This window comes from Nerophis ophidion, linkage group LG12 (assembly GCF_033978795.1).
Source record: "Nerophis ophidion isolate RoL-2023_Sa linkage group LG12, RoL_Noph_v1.0, whole genome shotgun sequence".
Classification (NCBI taxonomy): Eukaryota; Metazoa; Chordata; class Actinopteri; order Syngnathiformes; family Syngnathidae; genus Nerophis; species Nerophis ophidion.
The window spans coordinates 21,629,570-21,646,919 of record NC_084622.1 but is presented as its reverse complement, the minus strand read 5'-3'; the positions used below and the strand labels follow the sequence as shown (position 1 = coordinate 21,646,919).

General features: G+C 40.0%; 1 long non-coding RNA gene across 1 annotated transcript in view; it reads left to right on the top strand.

Moving 5' to 3' along the window:
- The first annotated feature begins 424 nt into the window (after nucleotides 1-424).
- Nucleotides 425-17,350, top strand: part of LOC133563125 (uncharacterized) — a 110,739-nt gene continuing 93,813 nt past the window's right edge. The window contains exon 1 of the long non-coding RNA XR_009808993.1: nucleotides 425-463. This is a non-coding gene — a long non-coding RNA (uncharacterized LOC133563125). The remainder of the gene's footprint in view (nucleotides 464-17,350) is intronic.

Below are 17,350 nucleotides of genomic sequence, written 5' to 3'. Positions count from 1 at the left end.
TTTTTGTTTCCTAGTCACCTTGATTTGAGAGGACTAGTTTTGCCACGCTGCGTGCGTCCTGGCCTTTGGTCTGCCAACCTATGAAAGAGACTACTTTTGTTATATTTCCCATGGTGTGCACTTTTGCCCCATCACCTTCAGTTACCATTTGGAACTTGTTAAATATTTTCATTTTTTATCGCAAACCTCTATTCTCTGCATTCCGGGGTCCTCCCTTGAACTTAAGCCTAACATAAGAGTGTGTTACTTTATTGACATTTATTTACCAAAAAAGGTAAATTGAGTTTTACACTGTATTTACTTGTTTAAAAAAAATATACAGTACTGGCCAAAAGTTTGGACACACCTTCTCTTCATTCATTCCGTTTTCTTTATTTTCATGACTATTTGCATTGCAGATTGTCACTGAATGCATCAAAACTATGAATGAACACATGTGGAGTTATGTACTTAACAAAAAAAGGTGAAATAATTGAAAACATGTTTTATATTCTAGTTTCTTCAAAATAGCCACCCTTTGCTCTGATTACAGCTTTGCACACTCTTGGCGTTCTCTCTATAAACTCAGAGATACAAAAGTAAATACGGTAAATAAATACTGTAAATAAATTTTTATCTGAATAATATGAAAGATCACATATCAAAATATATGAAAGGGAAAAATTGAAATAAAGGATCATTTAAAAAAATTTAACGTGTGAATCAGAAATATATTCAACTTGAAAAAAAAGGAATTTCTATGGAAATATTGTTGCATCATAATGATCTCAATCTGTGTGCATGGAATCAAATTTGCGTACGTGTGTACTAGTGAAGTGAATTGTATTTATATAGCGCTTTTTCTCTAGTGACTCAAAGCGCTTTACATAGTGAAACCCAATATCTAAGTTACATTTAAACCAGTGTGGGTGGCACTGGGAGCAGGTGGGTAAAGTGTCTTGCCCAAGGACACAACGGCAGTGACTAGGATGGCAGAAGCGGGAATCGAACCTGCAACCCTCAAGTTGCTGGCACGGGCACTCTACCAACCGAGCTAAACCGGTTGGTAGAGTACGTGTTTAGTACGTGTGTACTAAATTTAGTACGTGTGTACTAAATTGTGTGTCTGTAATACAACTCACGTGGCTCTAAATCAGGGGTCCCCAACGCGGTGCCCGCGGGCACCAGGTCGCCCGTAAGAACCAGATGAGTCGCCCGCTGGCCTGTTCTAAAAATAGCTCAAATAGCAGCACTTACCAGTGAGCTGCCTCTATTTTTTAAATTTTATTTATTTACTAGCAAGCTGGTCTCACTTTGCTCGACATTTTTAATTCTAAGAGAGACAAAACTCAAGTAGAATTTGAAAATCCAATTAAATATTATAAAGACTTGGTCTTCACTTGTTTAAATAAATCCATTTATTTTTTTACTTTGCTTCTTATAGCTTTCAGAAGGACAATTTCAGAGAAAAAAATACAACCTTTAAAATGATTTTAGGATTTTTTTCAACTCCTTCCTCTTCTTTCCTGACAATTTGAATCAATGTTCAAGTAAATTTAAATTTTTTTATTGTAAAGAATAATAAATACATTTTAATTTAATTCTTCATTTTAGCTTCTGTTTTTTCGACGAAGAATATTTGTAAAATATTTCTTCAAACTTAATATGATTACAATTCCAAAAATCTAGAAAATCTGTGTAGTCAAATTTAAATCTTATTTCAAAGTGGATTTTAAAACATGTCATCAAAATTCTAAAATTAATCTTAATCGGGAAAAATTACTAATGATGTTCTTTAAATTATTTTTTTAAGTTTTTCAAAAAGATTTGAATTAGCTAGTTTTTCGCTTCTTTTTTTTTTTAGTTGAATTTTGATTTTTAAAGACACGAAATTGAAGATAAACTATGTTTCAAAATTTAATTTTCATCTTCTTCCTGTTTTCTCCTCTTTTAAACCGTTCAATTAAGTGTTTTTTTCATCATTTATTCTCTACAAAAAACCTTCTTTAAAAGAAAAAAAAATGTACGACGGAATGACAGACAGAAATACCCATTTTATATATATATATATATATATATATATACATATATATATATATAAAATGGGTATTTCTGTATATATATATATTTATTAAAGGTAAATTGAACAAATTTGCTATTTCTGGCAATTTATTGAAGTGTGTATCAAACTGGTAGCCCTTCGCATTAATCAGTACCCAAGAAGTAGCTCTTGGTTTCAAAAAGGTTGGTGACCCCTGCTCTAAAATCTGAATATCAGACACACAATTTAGTACACACACACACACACACACAAATTAGTACACGCGCACGGATCGAGATACACTTTTGCAAATCATTTTGCTACAATCACACATCCATCATTTATTTTTATTTAGAATACATTGATGTTTTTTTCAACATTCAACATCAGAACCTGAACTTTCAGTATCAAAGTACGATTTTTTTCCCAGGTACAAAACTTTTGGTCCTGATTTCCCTCCATCTTTTTGCAGACGTTGCCCGTGCACCTGAACAGAACATGATGTGACTCTCCTCCTTGTTAGTGTGTGTAACAATGCACACTTCATTGCACGCGTGATATATTATTATATCGGTGATTAAATGCCTGATAATTGGACAAGAGCAGGTTGGCGCGCTTTAGGCACTTAAACATTGAAGAGGCTTCCTTGGCTGCTTGAAGTGTGCGCTGATTTTAGAAATAATTTACACTTCAGCACACAATATATCACCGTGTCGCTGATTAAAAGTGTTATAACTCCGTGAGTGTTGGTGGGTTTCAGCAGCACAGGTGCGTTTGTGCCCGTTAAACACTAAAATGGATTCATATTGTTCCCAGGGCTCTGTTTCCATGTGAGTTGGGAAATTGTGTTAGATGTAAATATAAACGGAATACAATGATTTGCAAATCCTTTTCAACCCATATTCAGTTGAATATGCTACAAATACAACATATTTTGCATATACACCCGCGTTTATGGATGTAAGTCATATTGTCTTTATATTCCAGCGAGTTAATCCACTTTGGGGGGAATTGAGGGGATTATCGTGTTGCGTTCAAGAGTCTTACGGCCTGAGGGAAGAAGCTGTTACAGAACCTGGAGGTTCTGCTTTGGAGGCAGCGGAACCTCTTCCTAGAGTCCAGCAGTGAAAACAATCCTTGGTGGGGGCGGGAGGAGTCTTGCAGATTTTCTGAGCCCTGGTCAGGCAGCGGCTTTTTGCGATCTACTGGACAGAAGGAAGAGGAGTCATGATCTTTTCCGCCGTCCTCACCACTCTCTGGAGAGACTTCCAGTCTGAGGCGTTGCAGGCTCCAGTCCAGACAGAGATGCTGTTGGTCTACCATGAATTGATTAACGTGGACCCCGACTTAAACAAGTTGAAAAACTTATTGGGGTGTTACTATTTAGTGGTTAATTGTACGGAATATGTACTGTACTGTGCAATATACTAATAAAAGTTTCAATCAAAGTCAGTAGGCTCTCTATAGTGCCTCTGTAGAATGTGATGAATCTGGCCCCCCCGAGAATAATAATTGCCCAGGCCTGGGCTAAAGTATACAACTGAGTTTTAAGATGGGACTCGAATGCTTATTATTTTACAGCAGGGGTCACCAACATTTTTGAAACCAAGAGCTACTTCTTGGGTACTGATTATCGCAAAGGGCTACCAGTTTGATACACACTTAAATAAATTTTCAGAAATAGCCAATTTGCTCAATTTACATTTAATAAATAAATCTATATATTTAAAAGAATGGGTATTTCTGTCTGCCATTCCATCGTACATTTTTTTTTCCTTTTATGAGTGATTTTTTGTAGAGAGTAAATTATGAAAAAAACACTTAATTGAACGCTTTAACAAAGGAGAAAACATGAAAAAAATGACAATTAAATTTTGAAACATAGCTTGTCTTCAATTTCAACTCTTTAAAATTCAAAATTCAACCGAAAAAAAGAAGAGAAAAACTAGCTAAATCGAATCTTTTTGAAAAAATTAAAAAATAATTTATGGAACATCATTAGTCATTTTTCCTGATTTAGATTAATTTTACAATTTAGATGACATGTTTTAAATAGGTTAAAATCCAATCTGCACTTTATTAGAATATATAACAAATTGGACCAAGCTATATTTCTAACAAAGACAAATCATTATTTCTTCTAGATTTTCCAGAACAAAAATTTACCAAGAAATTCATAAGACTTTAAAATAAGATTTAAATTTGATTGTACAGATTTTCTAGATTTGCCAGAATATTTGTTTTGAATTTTAATCATAAGTTTGAAGAAATATTTCACAAATATTCTTCGTCGAAAAAACAGAAGCTAAAATGAAGAATTAAATAAAAATGTATTTATCATTCTTGACAATAAAAAAAACAAAAAATTACTTGAACATTGATTTAAATTGTCAGGAAAGAAGAGGAAGGAATTTAAAAGGTAAAAAGGTATATGTGTTTAAAAATCCTAAAATCAATTTTAAGGTTGTATTTTTTCACTACAATTGTCTTTCTGAAAGTTATAAGAAGCAAAGTTAAAAAATAAATGAATTTATTTAAACAAGTGAAGACCAAGTCTTTAAAATATTTTCTTGGATTTTCAAATTCTACTTGAGTTTTGTCTCTCTTAGAATTAAAAATGTCGAGCAAAGTGAGACCAGCTTGCTAGTAAATAAATCAAATTTAAAAAAATAGAGGCAGCTCACTGGTAAGTGCTGCTATTTGAGCTATTTTCAGAACAGGCCAGCGGGCGACTCATCTGGTCCTTACGGGCGACCTGGTGCCCGCGGGCACCGCGCTGGTGACCCCTGCTTTACAGCATCCTTGTCCAGTAACAGCAATGGGTTAATTAAAGATGATTCTCTGCCAAATATTGGCAGGCACGTTTGCCCAAGGGATGAGGAAGCCTCCAGACTTCATAAGGAGAAAATCGAGCAAATTGACCCAGTGAATGAAGGAACTGTTTCATTACATGTCCCTCGGGTGTGCAGGGTAATTAGGGTAAATCTAGGGGCACGAACCGCAGGATCAAGGGAGGGCCAGAATGAAGATGAAGAAACAAAGGAAACGGTGTAGCTCTGTGAGGAAAGTGTTGTAAAACCAATTCCCTCCGCCCTCCGGAGTCTTGTCTCAATTCAGCTCGCAAGAATAATATGAAAGGAGTGTTCATGGGTCATGAAAGGATTAGTTGACCAATTAGCAGCAGCCGGTAAGTTTGGGGAACTAATCTCCCACATGTCTTGTTTGATTGTCGTGTGCTTTACTTGAACACACAACATGGGCGACTGGAACCGAATGAGCAGAAAGGCAATCCACCAACCCTGAAGTACTGAAGCACAATAGTCAAGTTTGAAAATGGTTGAGACCAGGGTTGTCCAGATTCTATTCTATTCTACTCTACAAACCCCGTTTCCGTATGAGTTGGGAAATTGTGTTAGATGTAAATATAAATGGAATACAATGATTTGCAATTCCTTTTCAACCCATATTCAGTTGAATATGCTACAAAGACAACATATTTGATGTTCAAACTCATAAACATTGTTTTTTTTTTGCAAAATATCATTAACTTTAGAATTTGATGCCAGCAACACGTGACAAAGAAGTTGAGAAAAGTCACGATAAATACTGATAAAGTTGAGTAATGCTCATCAAACACTTATCAGGCTAATTGGGAACAGGTGGGTGCCATGATTGATTATGATTGATTATAAAAACAGCTTCCCAAAAAATGCTCTGTCTTTCACAAGAAAGGATGGGGCGAGTGTTGTTAAAAGAAAAGGTGATGTAACACAGTGGTGAACATGCCCTTTCCAACTACTTTGGCACGAGTTGCAGCCATGAAATTCAAAGTTAATTATTATTTGCAAAAAAAATTAAGTTTATGTAAATATGTTTTCTTTTTAGTGCATTCAATTGAATATGGGTTGAAAAGGATTTGCCGTATTGGCATGTGTTGCAATGTTAATATTTCATCATTGATATATAAACTATCAGTCTGCGTGGTTTCAGTAGGCTTTTAAATGTATATATCATAAATTAAATATTTTTACCGCAGTAATATCATCAAAACTTTCCTGAATGGATGAAGTCCTTGGGTTCAAATACTAATGTGGCCTCAATAGCCCTGATGTGTGGCATGATGGGAATCATCTGGGCATGTGATGGAGGAATGCACAGTGAAGGGTTGAAATTGTACTGAATTGGCATGAAATCAGGTTGTTTTATCTAGTAATCGTGCTGCAAGACATAGCATGTTGCATTCAATGTTTATTCCCATTGATTTCCCACATATTCCCCTTAATTTCCATGGAAAGTTTCCAACTTTGGATATTCCCGGAATTTTACAACCCGTACAACAGGATTAAAGGCCTACTGAAACCTACTACTAGCGACCACGCAGTCTGATAGTTTATATATCAATGATGAAATATTAACATTGCAACACATGCCAATACGGCCTTTTTAGTTTACTAAATTACAATTTTAAATTTCCCGCGAAGTGTCCTGTTGAAAATTTCGCGGAATGATGACATGAGCGTTTGACGTCTCGGGTTGTAAAAGACATTATTTCCCAGCCTGATCCAAGCTATAAGTAGTCTGCTTTAATCGCATAATTACACAGTATTCTGGACATCTGTGTTGCTGAATCTTTTGTAATCTGTTCAATTAATAGTGGAGACGTCAAAGAAGATGGAGGTGGGAAGCTTTTAGCCTTTAGCCACACAAACACAGCCGGTGTTTCCTTGTTTAAAATTCCCGAAGATGAAGCTTTACTATGGATCAGAGCGGTCAAGCGAACATGGATCCCGACCACTTGTAAACCGGCAGTTTTTGGTGAGAAAATGGTGGTAATGAGTCAGCTCTTACCGGAGACATCAGCAGAGCTTCCGTCTTGCTGCTGCTGTGTGACTTCCCTCAGAGACTCTGGCCGTCAACACACCCGTGGACAGACCTCTCCGACTTTCTGGTACTTTATAATCTCACTAAAAGACTAGTAACACAATAGGCGGATAAGGGATTTTCCAGAATTATCCTAGTAAATGTGTCTAATAACATCTGAATCGCTCTCACTGCCCTCTGTCACGTCTGTAAATCTGGTTTTATGTTTGATCATGTTTTGTTTTGATTTCTGGACTCTTGTTCCGTTGTTTCACTTCCTGGTTTGTTTTGAAACCATGACAACTCATTGCTTTTCACCTTGCCCTCCTAGTCACCCCCATGCCCTCAGTCCCGCACCTGTTCCTAATTATCACAGCCACTACTTAAGTCAATTTCTTTCTGTCCATCAGTCTGGGAACATTAACTTTCATTGTGATCTACGACCTTGCTGCTCATTCTCCATGCCCACGATCACCTGCCACCCACCTTGCTATTCTTGCCTCCTGTTTTTTGCCACAGTAAGTGTTTTGTTTTAGTTGTTCATAGTTCATTCATGCCAATCGAGCAAGTGTTTTTGTTTCCTGTTCATATTTTGTAGCCAAGTTTTATACCTCCTTGTGAGCGCTCTTAGTTTGCCTATTTTTCTGTTTAGTGTATAAATAAAGAATCATGTACCTGAATTCACGCCTGGCTCGTCCGATATTCCCTCTGCGTCGAAGGAGCACAAACAATCCAAGTCCAAGCCTGACACCCTCGCCTTTTTTTTTTTACTTACTTAATTTTTTTCTGGTCCTTCACTCTAAATTTCCTCATCCAGAAATCTTTCATCCTCGCTCAAATTAATGGGGAAATTGTAGCATTCTCGGTCTGAATCGCTTTCGCTGCTGGTGGCCATGATTGTAAACAATGTTCAGATGTGAGGAGCTCCACAACCCGTGACGTCACGCGCACATCGTCTGCTACTTCCGGTAAAGGCAAGGCTTTTTTATTCGTGACCAAAAGTTGCAAACTTTATCGTCGATGTTCTCTACTAAATCCTTTCAGCAAGAATATGGCAATATCGCGAAATGATCAAGTATGACACATAGAATGGACCTGCTATCCCCGTTTAAATAAGAACATCTCATTTCAGTAACCTTTTAAATGTCTTTTTTACAGTAAAAAAAATGCTGGCACTTTGACACAGTTTGCGTATGCAACTGTGATTTTAGTGCAGCAGACTACCTCGGGAGCTGAAGTAAAATAGAGTCTCCGAAGCGTTTCCTTTGCAAGTCGAAGGTTGCATAGTCAGGTAAGACATAAACAAAGTCTCAGCTTAGTCCTAGCTTTTTAACCAGTGAGGTTGTCGCCATCCATGAATCTTTTATACGGTGCCGTTAAATGTCACACCATTCCACTAACAAAACCCCCGTCTGGCTCGGCAATACACTTCCAACGCAGAGAATGAATGGAGCTGGTTGAAGGGCAGAGGGTTTAGGGTTTAGAGGTGACCAGTGTCCAGGTGTGCCTCTCCAATTATTTGTTGCTGCCGCTTCAAAGTACAGGCGCACACACATAAACACGCCGTGGTAGGTCGAACTCTACTCTCATCATTCTCAAAAACACAATTAAAGCGCCTTGAAGCTCCAGCACCTGGTGTCCCTCTATAGCATGGGTGTCAAACTCTGGCCCGCGGGCCAAATTTGGCCATGTAATTTCATTTCATTAGTTAATATCAAATTAAAATTACAGCTGGCCCCGCCGGTATTATACAGTGGCAGTGCTGTTAAAGGGGAACATTATCACAATTTAAAAAGGGTTAAAAACAATAAAAATCAGTTCCCAGTGGCTTGTAGTATTTTTTGAAACATTTTTCAAAATTTTACCGGTCTCGGAATATCCCTAAATAAAGCTTTAAAGTGCCTTATTTTCGGCTCTCTGCGAAGACACTGGCCATTTCCCTGTGACGTCACACAGTGCTGCCAATGTAAACAAACAATGGGAATACCACAGCAAGATATAGCGACATTAGCTCGGATTCAAACTCGGATTTCTCGGACTTAAGCGATTCAACAGATTACGCATGTATTGAAACAGATTGATTGATTGATTGATTGATACTTTTATTAGTAGATTGCACAGTACAGTACATATTCCGTACAATTGACCACTAAATGGTAACACCCGAATAAGTTTTTCAACTTGTTTAAGTCGGGGCCCACGTTAATCAATTCATGGTTGGATGGTTGGAGTATGAAAATATTGAAGAAGAAACTGAAGCTATTGAGCGAATAGCTATTGATGCTATTCATAGCCATAGCATGGCCGAATAGCTGCGTTAGCATCGCCGGTAAAATGTGCGGACCAAACGATCAGGACTTTCGCATCTTTTGACACTGGAGCAACTTAAATCCGTCGATTGGTAAGTGTTTTTTTCGCATTAAATGTGGGTGGAAGGAAACGTAATATAGTTGCAAATGCATCTACAGGTTATCCATACATCTCTGTACCATGTCTGCTTTAGCACCGCCGGTAAATAGCTTTTTAGCATCGATTAGCGTAGCATGTTAGTATCGATTAGCTGGCAGTCAACATCAACAAAACTCACCTTTGTGATTTCGTTGACTATCGTTGCAAATGCATCTGCAGGTTATCCATACATCTCTGTGCCATGTCTGCCTTAGCATCGCCGGTCAAATGTGGAGACACTCTGGCACATTCAATGGGGGTCTGGCGGCAGACACTTTCGCATCTTCGGGCCAGTGGTGCAACTTGAATCCCTCCCTGTTAGTGTTGTTACACCCTCCGACAACACACCGACGAGGCATGATGTCTCCAAGGTTCCAAAAATTAGTCAAAAAAAAGGAAAATAACAGAGCTGAGACCCGGTGTTTGTAATGTGTTGAAAAGGAAAATGGTGGGTGTGTTACCTCGGCGACGTCACATTCTGATGTCATCGCCTCCAGCGCGATAAACAGAAAGGCGTTTAATTCGCCAAAATTCACCCATTCAGAGTTCGGAAATCGGTTAAAAAAATAAATGGTCCTTTTTCTGCAGCATCAAGGTATATATTGATGCTTACATAGGTCTGGTGATAATGTTCCCCTTTAAGGTTTGCAGAGGGGAGGTGACGGTTCAGGACACCAGAGAGTTGTTCAATAATGTATTACCGTATTTCCTTGAATTGCCGCAGGGCAAATAGCATGCGCCTGCCTTGAATAACTGCCGGGTCAAAGTCGCTTCCCGAAATAATTAGCGCATGCTTAGTATTACCGCCTGGTCAAACTCGTGACGTCACGAGTGACACTTCCCCTGTCATCATTTTCAAAATGGAGGAGGCTGATTTCAATACCGGTAATTTTAAATCGCATAAAGGGAAGAATATTAAGAGCTATTCAGTAGGATTTAAGGTCCAAGCTTACATCACACTCAAATTTTTACTGCATCCCTTTGGTAAGTGCCGGAGTGAGAAGAGGTTTTAAAATATATAGCGCATGCTTACATTTACGGCAAGCCTTTGGTAAGCGCAGGAGTGAGAAGAGTGTTGTTATCCGGTTCCCGGAACACATTTTTAGTCTATTTTTTAAATCCCTTTTGTGTTTTGATTATTTTTGGACTCTTACGATCCCTTTGTTTGAGCACTTCCTTGTTTGTATTTGTCACCATGGCGACTTATTTTGCTCCACCTGCACTTACTTTCTGACGCACACCTGTTTTTGATTATTGTTTTAGTATTTAAAGCGGCCTGCTACCTTTGTTCTATCTGAATGTTTTGTTTGCTCCATGCAACAGTTAGGTTTGTTATTCCGCTTCGTATTTACGCTACTAAGGCTCGTCTTAGCTTCGCGTGCGCTCTGCATGTCGTTCCCTATTGGACTTTGAACTCAATGCTTGCTAAACATTAGCATTTGGCTTCCGTGCGTAGGCACGCCATTTCTTTGCTTTTTGTCAAGTGTTTTTTTGTCTTTTGTATATTAAACAAGCACCAACCTGCAATCCAGCCTAGTCTGAGTCCTGTACAATCTGGGGGTGACAACTCGCGCATTCAAAATGCATCCCGAACGCAACAAAGAGGTTTTAAATTAAATAGCGCCCTGGCGGCAATTCAACGAAATACAGTATATATATATAGTCAATATATATACTAAGAATAATAAACAATACTAACTCATAAACTTAGGAAATGAAGTGTGACAAAACTCAAAAGTGTGTATGGTGTAAGACTATGTGTAGAATTTAATTGAAGTGTGTTTTACCAAAGTGTTGAACGAGATACGAGGAACGAGGCTGTCCACGGGGCAGGCAGGTGATCCGGGGCGAGAGAGAGGCGTCAGAGTCCAGGGGCGAGCGAGGAGTCCAGGAACGAGGGGAGGCAGTCAAGATCCAGGGCAACGGAAGTGAAAACAGGTACACCATGAAAAACTAAGCCGATCCTTAGGTCCACTGGCCCTTTATTCAGCACGCCCTCATCAATCCCAGGTTTCCAGATTGTCTGATCGTCTGCAGGCTTGTAGCTGCGTGGGCGTGCTGCTCCCAGCACGAGCAGGGGCGTGTCAGCGGATCCTCCGGGTGCTCCCGCAGAGGAGGGAGACGCAGACTGCACGTGCGCCGTAACAGTAACACCGCATTCACCGATGATCCCCATACTTGCCAACCCTTACGATTTTCCCGGGAGACTCCCGAAGTTCAGTGCCCCTCCCCAAAATTTCCCGGGGGCAACCATTCTCCCGAAATTCTCCCGATTTCCTTCAAACAACAATATTGGGGGCATTCGCGTGCCGGCCCAGTCACATAACATCTACGGCTTTTCACACACACACACAAGTGAATGCAACGCATACTTGGTCAACAACCATACAGGTCCCACTGAGGGTGGCCGTATAAACAATTTTAACACTGATACAAATATGCGCCACACTGTGAACCCACACCGAACAAGAATGACAAACACATTTCAGGAGAACATCCGCACCGTAACACAACATAAACACAACAGAACAAATACCCAGAACCCCTTGCAGCACTAACTCTGGGACGCTACAATATGCACCCCTGCAACCACCAAATCCCCCGCTCCCTAATTTTTATTGTTATTGTTATTTGAAAGTCGATATTGCATGTCATTATAAAACAGGGGTCTCAAACTCAATTTACCTGGGGGCCACGGGATGCAGAGTCTGGGTGAGGCTGGGGGCCTCAGGAAAAAAATTCTTTAAAAAAGTGTTGCATACTCCTCAGCATGTCTTGTTGTCTTATGACGTGTCAAATTGTTATTCCGCTTTGTGCGCCGCAACTTTCTCTGTTTCAAATAAGACACATCGGGGTTCCTCTGTGCTCAACAAAGAAATATTGCATCTCCCACTTTTCCTGGAATTGTCTTTGCTCATCACTAACCTTTCTCTTCACTGCAGGCTTTGAAAAAGACATGTTTGGGGTTGTGGAATATATTTTCATTTAGCCGACGCGAGGAGAATAATGTTATTTCCGCAATGTGTGTCGTTCCGCTTTTCCTCCCTACAGCAACACGGCGGTCGGCGGATAATACCGGGTTAGCGAGCGCAAAAAAGTGACGGCTCCCAGAGTGTTATCCAGTGTCATATAGAATTATATGTAGCCATTTTGGACCCTGTGGAGAGGCGGAGCTGGCGAACGAGCAGTTTGGCAGGGCACGCCGGAGCCCGGCCCAAGATGGCAGCGAGTAGGCACTGACAGCGACCGAGCGGAGAGGCGGGGCGTGCCGGGAGCGATGCCACAATCGGTGAATCTCCTCTCGCTGTATAAAAGGGCAGCAGCAGAGGAGGCTGAGGCAGAAGGAGTTTGAGAGCAGCAGTGCACGAGGAGCGGAAGCGACAGAAAGCAAGACGGCGACGACGAAAAGCGACCGAAGAGTGAGTAGTGGAGGAGGAGCTGAAAAGCGACCAAACCTGCAGACAAGCTTGATTGAAAAATAAAGCAAGTAAAACCTGCTCAAGCATGTCCTTCCTTGGTGGTCCATGGAACCTGCATGACACCGAGAGACTCTCACAGACCCAACTAACACAACGCTGTCAAGTGCCATTCATATAAAACTTGCGGGCCAAACTAACATTACACTTTCATATTAAGGTGGGGGCTGCAAAATAACGTCTCACGGGCCGCTATTGGCCCGCAGGCCGCCTGTCTGAGACCCCTGCTATAAAGTTATATAAGCCTTGCTTGTTCAATATTCAATGCAAAACATGTTTGGATCCCTATTAAAAGGTTAATTTGTTCAGTTTGAAATGTTGGCCCACTCTGTATTTGAATTTGACAGCCCTGCTCTATAGGTAGGAAGGCCTGAGGTACAGGAGGAAAGGTTTTGGATTGTATCTTGTCTACATGTCAAGTAAATGAGATGCCAGATAGACAAGAGGGGCAGATACTTACCGTTTCAACAAGAAGTCAACCGCTGAGCACTGACCTAGAGTTGTCTATTGGGCATAGCAGCCATGGAAACATACAACGTGAGGATCCAGCAGGTAAGGAAAAGTAAGGGGCAACAAAAAGGAGCGTCGTAAAGTGGGAGTAAAATCTGGTACCGTATTTTTGAGACTAATGTGCACTTAAAATCCTTAAATTTTCCCAAAAATTGCCAGTGCGCCTTATGCCTAATGTACAGAATAGTTCTGGTTGTGCTTACCGACCTCGAAGCTATTTAATTTGGCACATGAAGTAATGATAAGTGTGACCAGTAGATGGCAGTCACACATAAGAGATAAAAGTTAAAGTTAAAGTGCTCAATGAATGTCCCACACACACTAGGCGTGGCAAAATTATTCTCTGGATTTGACCCATTACCCTCGATCACTCTCTGGGTGGTGATTTAACCATTTCCGACCATACTTGCCAACCTTTAACCTCCGAATTCGGGAGATAAAAATAAAAGATTAAAGCTGCAAGCAGCGATGGACAGGACCGACTTTTGCTGGTGTTTCCTGCCTTTACCCATTCAACATATCTTTACCTGCACTTTACCTACCTTCCCTGCATCCTGGGGTCACACTGGTGCTTCTTTCTTTCACCCATACATGCTGGTGCTTCCTGCCATCACCCAGACAACATATCTTCACTGCACATTACCTTCCCTCTTCTGTATCCTGGAGTCAAACTGGTGCCTCCTTCTTTCACCCAGTCAACATATCTTTACCCGCACAGTACCTACCTTCTCTGTATTGTGTGGTCACGCTGGTGCTTCCTGCTTTTAAGCGGCCATTTGAGACGGCAGCAGCGCAGCAGCATCAACGTACCAGTTCTTTGAAGGCTCGTAAAATCAAAACCGGAGCAGTGAGAAAAACTCTTTGCGGAACTTTCAATCAGAAGGGTTCAATCTCTTTTCTGTGCGAGTTTGAAGCCGACACAACAAACGCGCTCAGAGGAGATAATGTTTGAAAAAAGGTGACGGTTTTTTACAAAAATTTTGTTTTGAAGGGGTAATTGCCAACTTACTGTTGATTTTTGCTGAAGAATGTCAATTAATGAAATGTAGGTCTAAGTCAGACCTACATAAAGGTTTTTGTTCCATGTCTCTACGACATTTCTACCGGAAGTTACATGCAGTTTTGTCTGTGTTTTCTTCCTAGGAGCAGTTTTGTTTGTCTTTTATTCCTAAGGGGCGCTAGAGCGCAATTTAAAGTTTTGGGATTTGTTTTTGTTTTTATAAGATTGAGATTTTTGCCTGTCCTGATGTGTGTGTCCAGTTTGGTGAGTTTTGAAGCATTTTATGGGGCCAAATTACAGCTCAAAGAGGCAAAAATTACATTTTTTAGGAAACTTTTGTTTTGAAGGGGAGTTTGCCATCTTTTTGTTGATTTTTGCTGAATAATATTGATTTATGAAATTTTAGTCTGAGTCATACCTACATAGACGTTTTTGTTTCATGTCTTTATGACATTCCTAACGGAAGTTCCAATCACTTTTGTCTGTGTTTTTTTCCTAGGGGGCGCTAAAGCGCAATTTTGAGTTTGGGGGTGTGTTTTTTTTAATTAAATGGCAATTTTTGCCAGTCATGATGTGTGTGTTAAATTTGGTGAGCTCAAAGAGGCGGTGGTATAATAATAATAAAACCTTAGAAATACAATAGGGTCCTCTGTCCCAAAGGGACATTCGGTCCCTAATGAGACGTATCATGACATAAATAATTAAATTGACTATTAGCAGCCTGTAGTGGTGACCAGCGAATACAACAAGCCACGTTGTTCCCGTGTTAAAAGGGAACATTATTCCAATTTCAAAAGGGTTAAAAACAATAAAAATCAGTTCCCACTGGCTTGTTGTATTTTTTGAAGTTTTTTTCAAAATTTTACCGGTCCCGGAATATCCCTAAAAAAAGCTTTAAAGTGCTTGATTTTCGCTATTTGCGATGCCACTATCCATTTCCCTGTGACGTCATACAGTGCTGCCAACATAAACAAACAATGGCAGATACCACAGCAAAATATAGCGACATTAGCTCGGATTTCAGCGGTTTAAGCGATTCAACAGACTACGCATGTATTGAAACGGATGGTTGGAGTATGAAAGTATTGAAGAAGAAACTGAAGCTATTGAGCGAATAACTATCGACGCTATTCATAGCCATAGCATGGCCGAATAGCTGCGTTAGCGTCGCCGGTAAAATGTGCGGACCAAACGATCAGGACTTTCGCATCTCTTGACACTGGAGCAACTTAAATCCGATTGGTAAGTGTTTTTTTCGCATTAAATGTGGGTGGAAGGAAACGTAATATAGTTGCAAATGCATCTGCAGGTTATCCATACATCTCTGTGCCATGTCTGCTTTAGCACCGCCGGTAAATAGCATGTTAGCGTCGATTAGCGTAGCATGTTAGCATCGATTAGCTGGCAGTCAACATCAACAAAACTCACCTTTGTGATTTCGTTGACTTTATCGTTGCAAATGCATCTGCAGGTTATCCATACATCTCTGTGCCATGTCAGCTTTAGCACCGCCGGTAAATAGCATGTTAGCGTCGATTAGCGTAGCATGTTTGCATCGATTAGCTGGCAGTCATGCCGCGACCAAATATGTCTGCTTAGCACATAAGTCAACATCAACAAAACTCACCTTTGTGATTGCGTTGACTTTATCGTTGCAAATGCATCTGCAGGTTATCCATACATCTCCGTGCTGTCTGTCATCATCGGTAAAATGTGGAGACACTCTGGCACATTCAATGGGAGTCTGGCGGCAGACACTTTCGCATCTTCGGGCCAGTGGTGAAACTTGGGGATTTTTTTTTTTTTTTCTTTCCCTTTGTCATGAAAAATTGAGCTTATTTTTGGGTGGGTGCACTAATTGTAAGTGTATCTTGTGTTTTGTATGTTGTTTTAATAAAAATAAAAATAAAAATGTTTTGTTTTTTTAGTTAAAAAATAATTAAAATTAATAAAAAAATATTCTGTGGCCCGGTACCAATCAAGCCATGGCCCAATACCCGGTGGTTGGGGACCACTGATGTAGACCACAAGGAAGTGTTTTACATTTAGAAAAAAAAAATCCTGCTACGATCCCTTTAATTAATGCACCTTATAATCTGGTGCGCCCTATGGTCTGAAAAAATATGTTAATAAGGAGAACCAAACACGGTGGGGGGCGAGAAGAAAGAAGGGAGATGGGTGCAGATCAAAGAAGGCAAGGTTGGCGAGTAACATAGTGAGATCAAACAAAGCAGGCCTTGTAGCAAACAACATCTTCACAGCCTTTATTTCCTTCTTATAATGCTTCTGGAAAGTTTACAGTGCTTCACTTTTTTGCAACATTTTTTTATGTTGCAGCTTTATTCCAAAATGGAATAATTCATTTGTTTCCTTAAAATTCTACAGACAATACCCTATAATGTCAATCTGAAAAGAGTTGTCTTTAAAATTTTGCAAATGTATTAATGTATTAATGTTAAAAATAAAATTAAAATCACATCAGAATCAGAATAGTATTTATTGCCGTTGTTTGAGAACGGGTTCACAAAGCAGGAATTTTACTTGGTGCAACATAAAACACATTTAACACAGAGCAGAATAACATGAGCTGTAACTTGTCGGAATAATTGTATCTAAGTTATCCCAAAACTTTGTGTTACATTGAGTTCAGCTCGCCCTGCGAGAGGACAAAAGCTGTCTTTAACCCTACCAACCAGAAGGCTTATAAGACGCCACTGTGTATGATGGGAAGCGACATGAAGGCGTCTGTTTCTTTCTTCTACTGTATTGACCCGTCTCCGCTCGGGATGGTCTTCCCCTGGCCCCACTATGGACTGGACTCTCACTATTATGTTATTTCCACTATGGACTGGACTTTCACAATATTATGCTAGACCCACTCTAAGTCCATTGCATCCGGTCTCCCCAGGGGGGTGTTAGAATAATTGTTTCTAAATTATCACAAGAAGGCAAAAGGTTGTCTTTGTAAAAAACCAAGAAGAAGGCTCGTAAAATTCCACTGGGACTACAAAACGGACAGATGGCAGGATCTGCCCA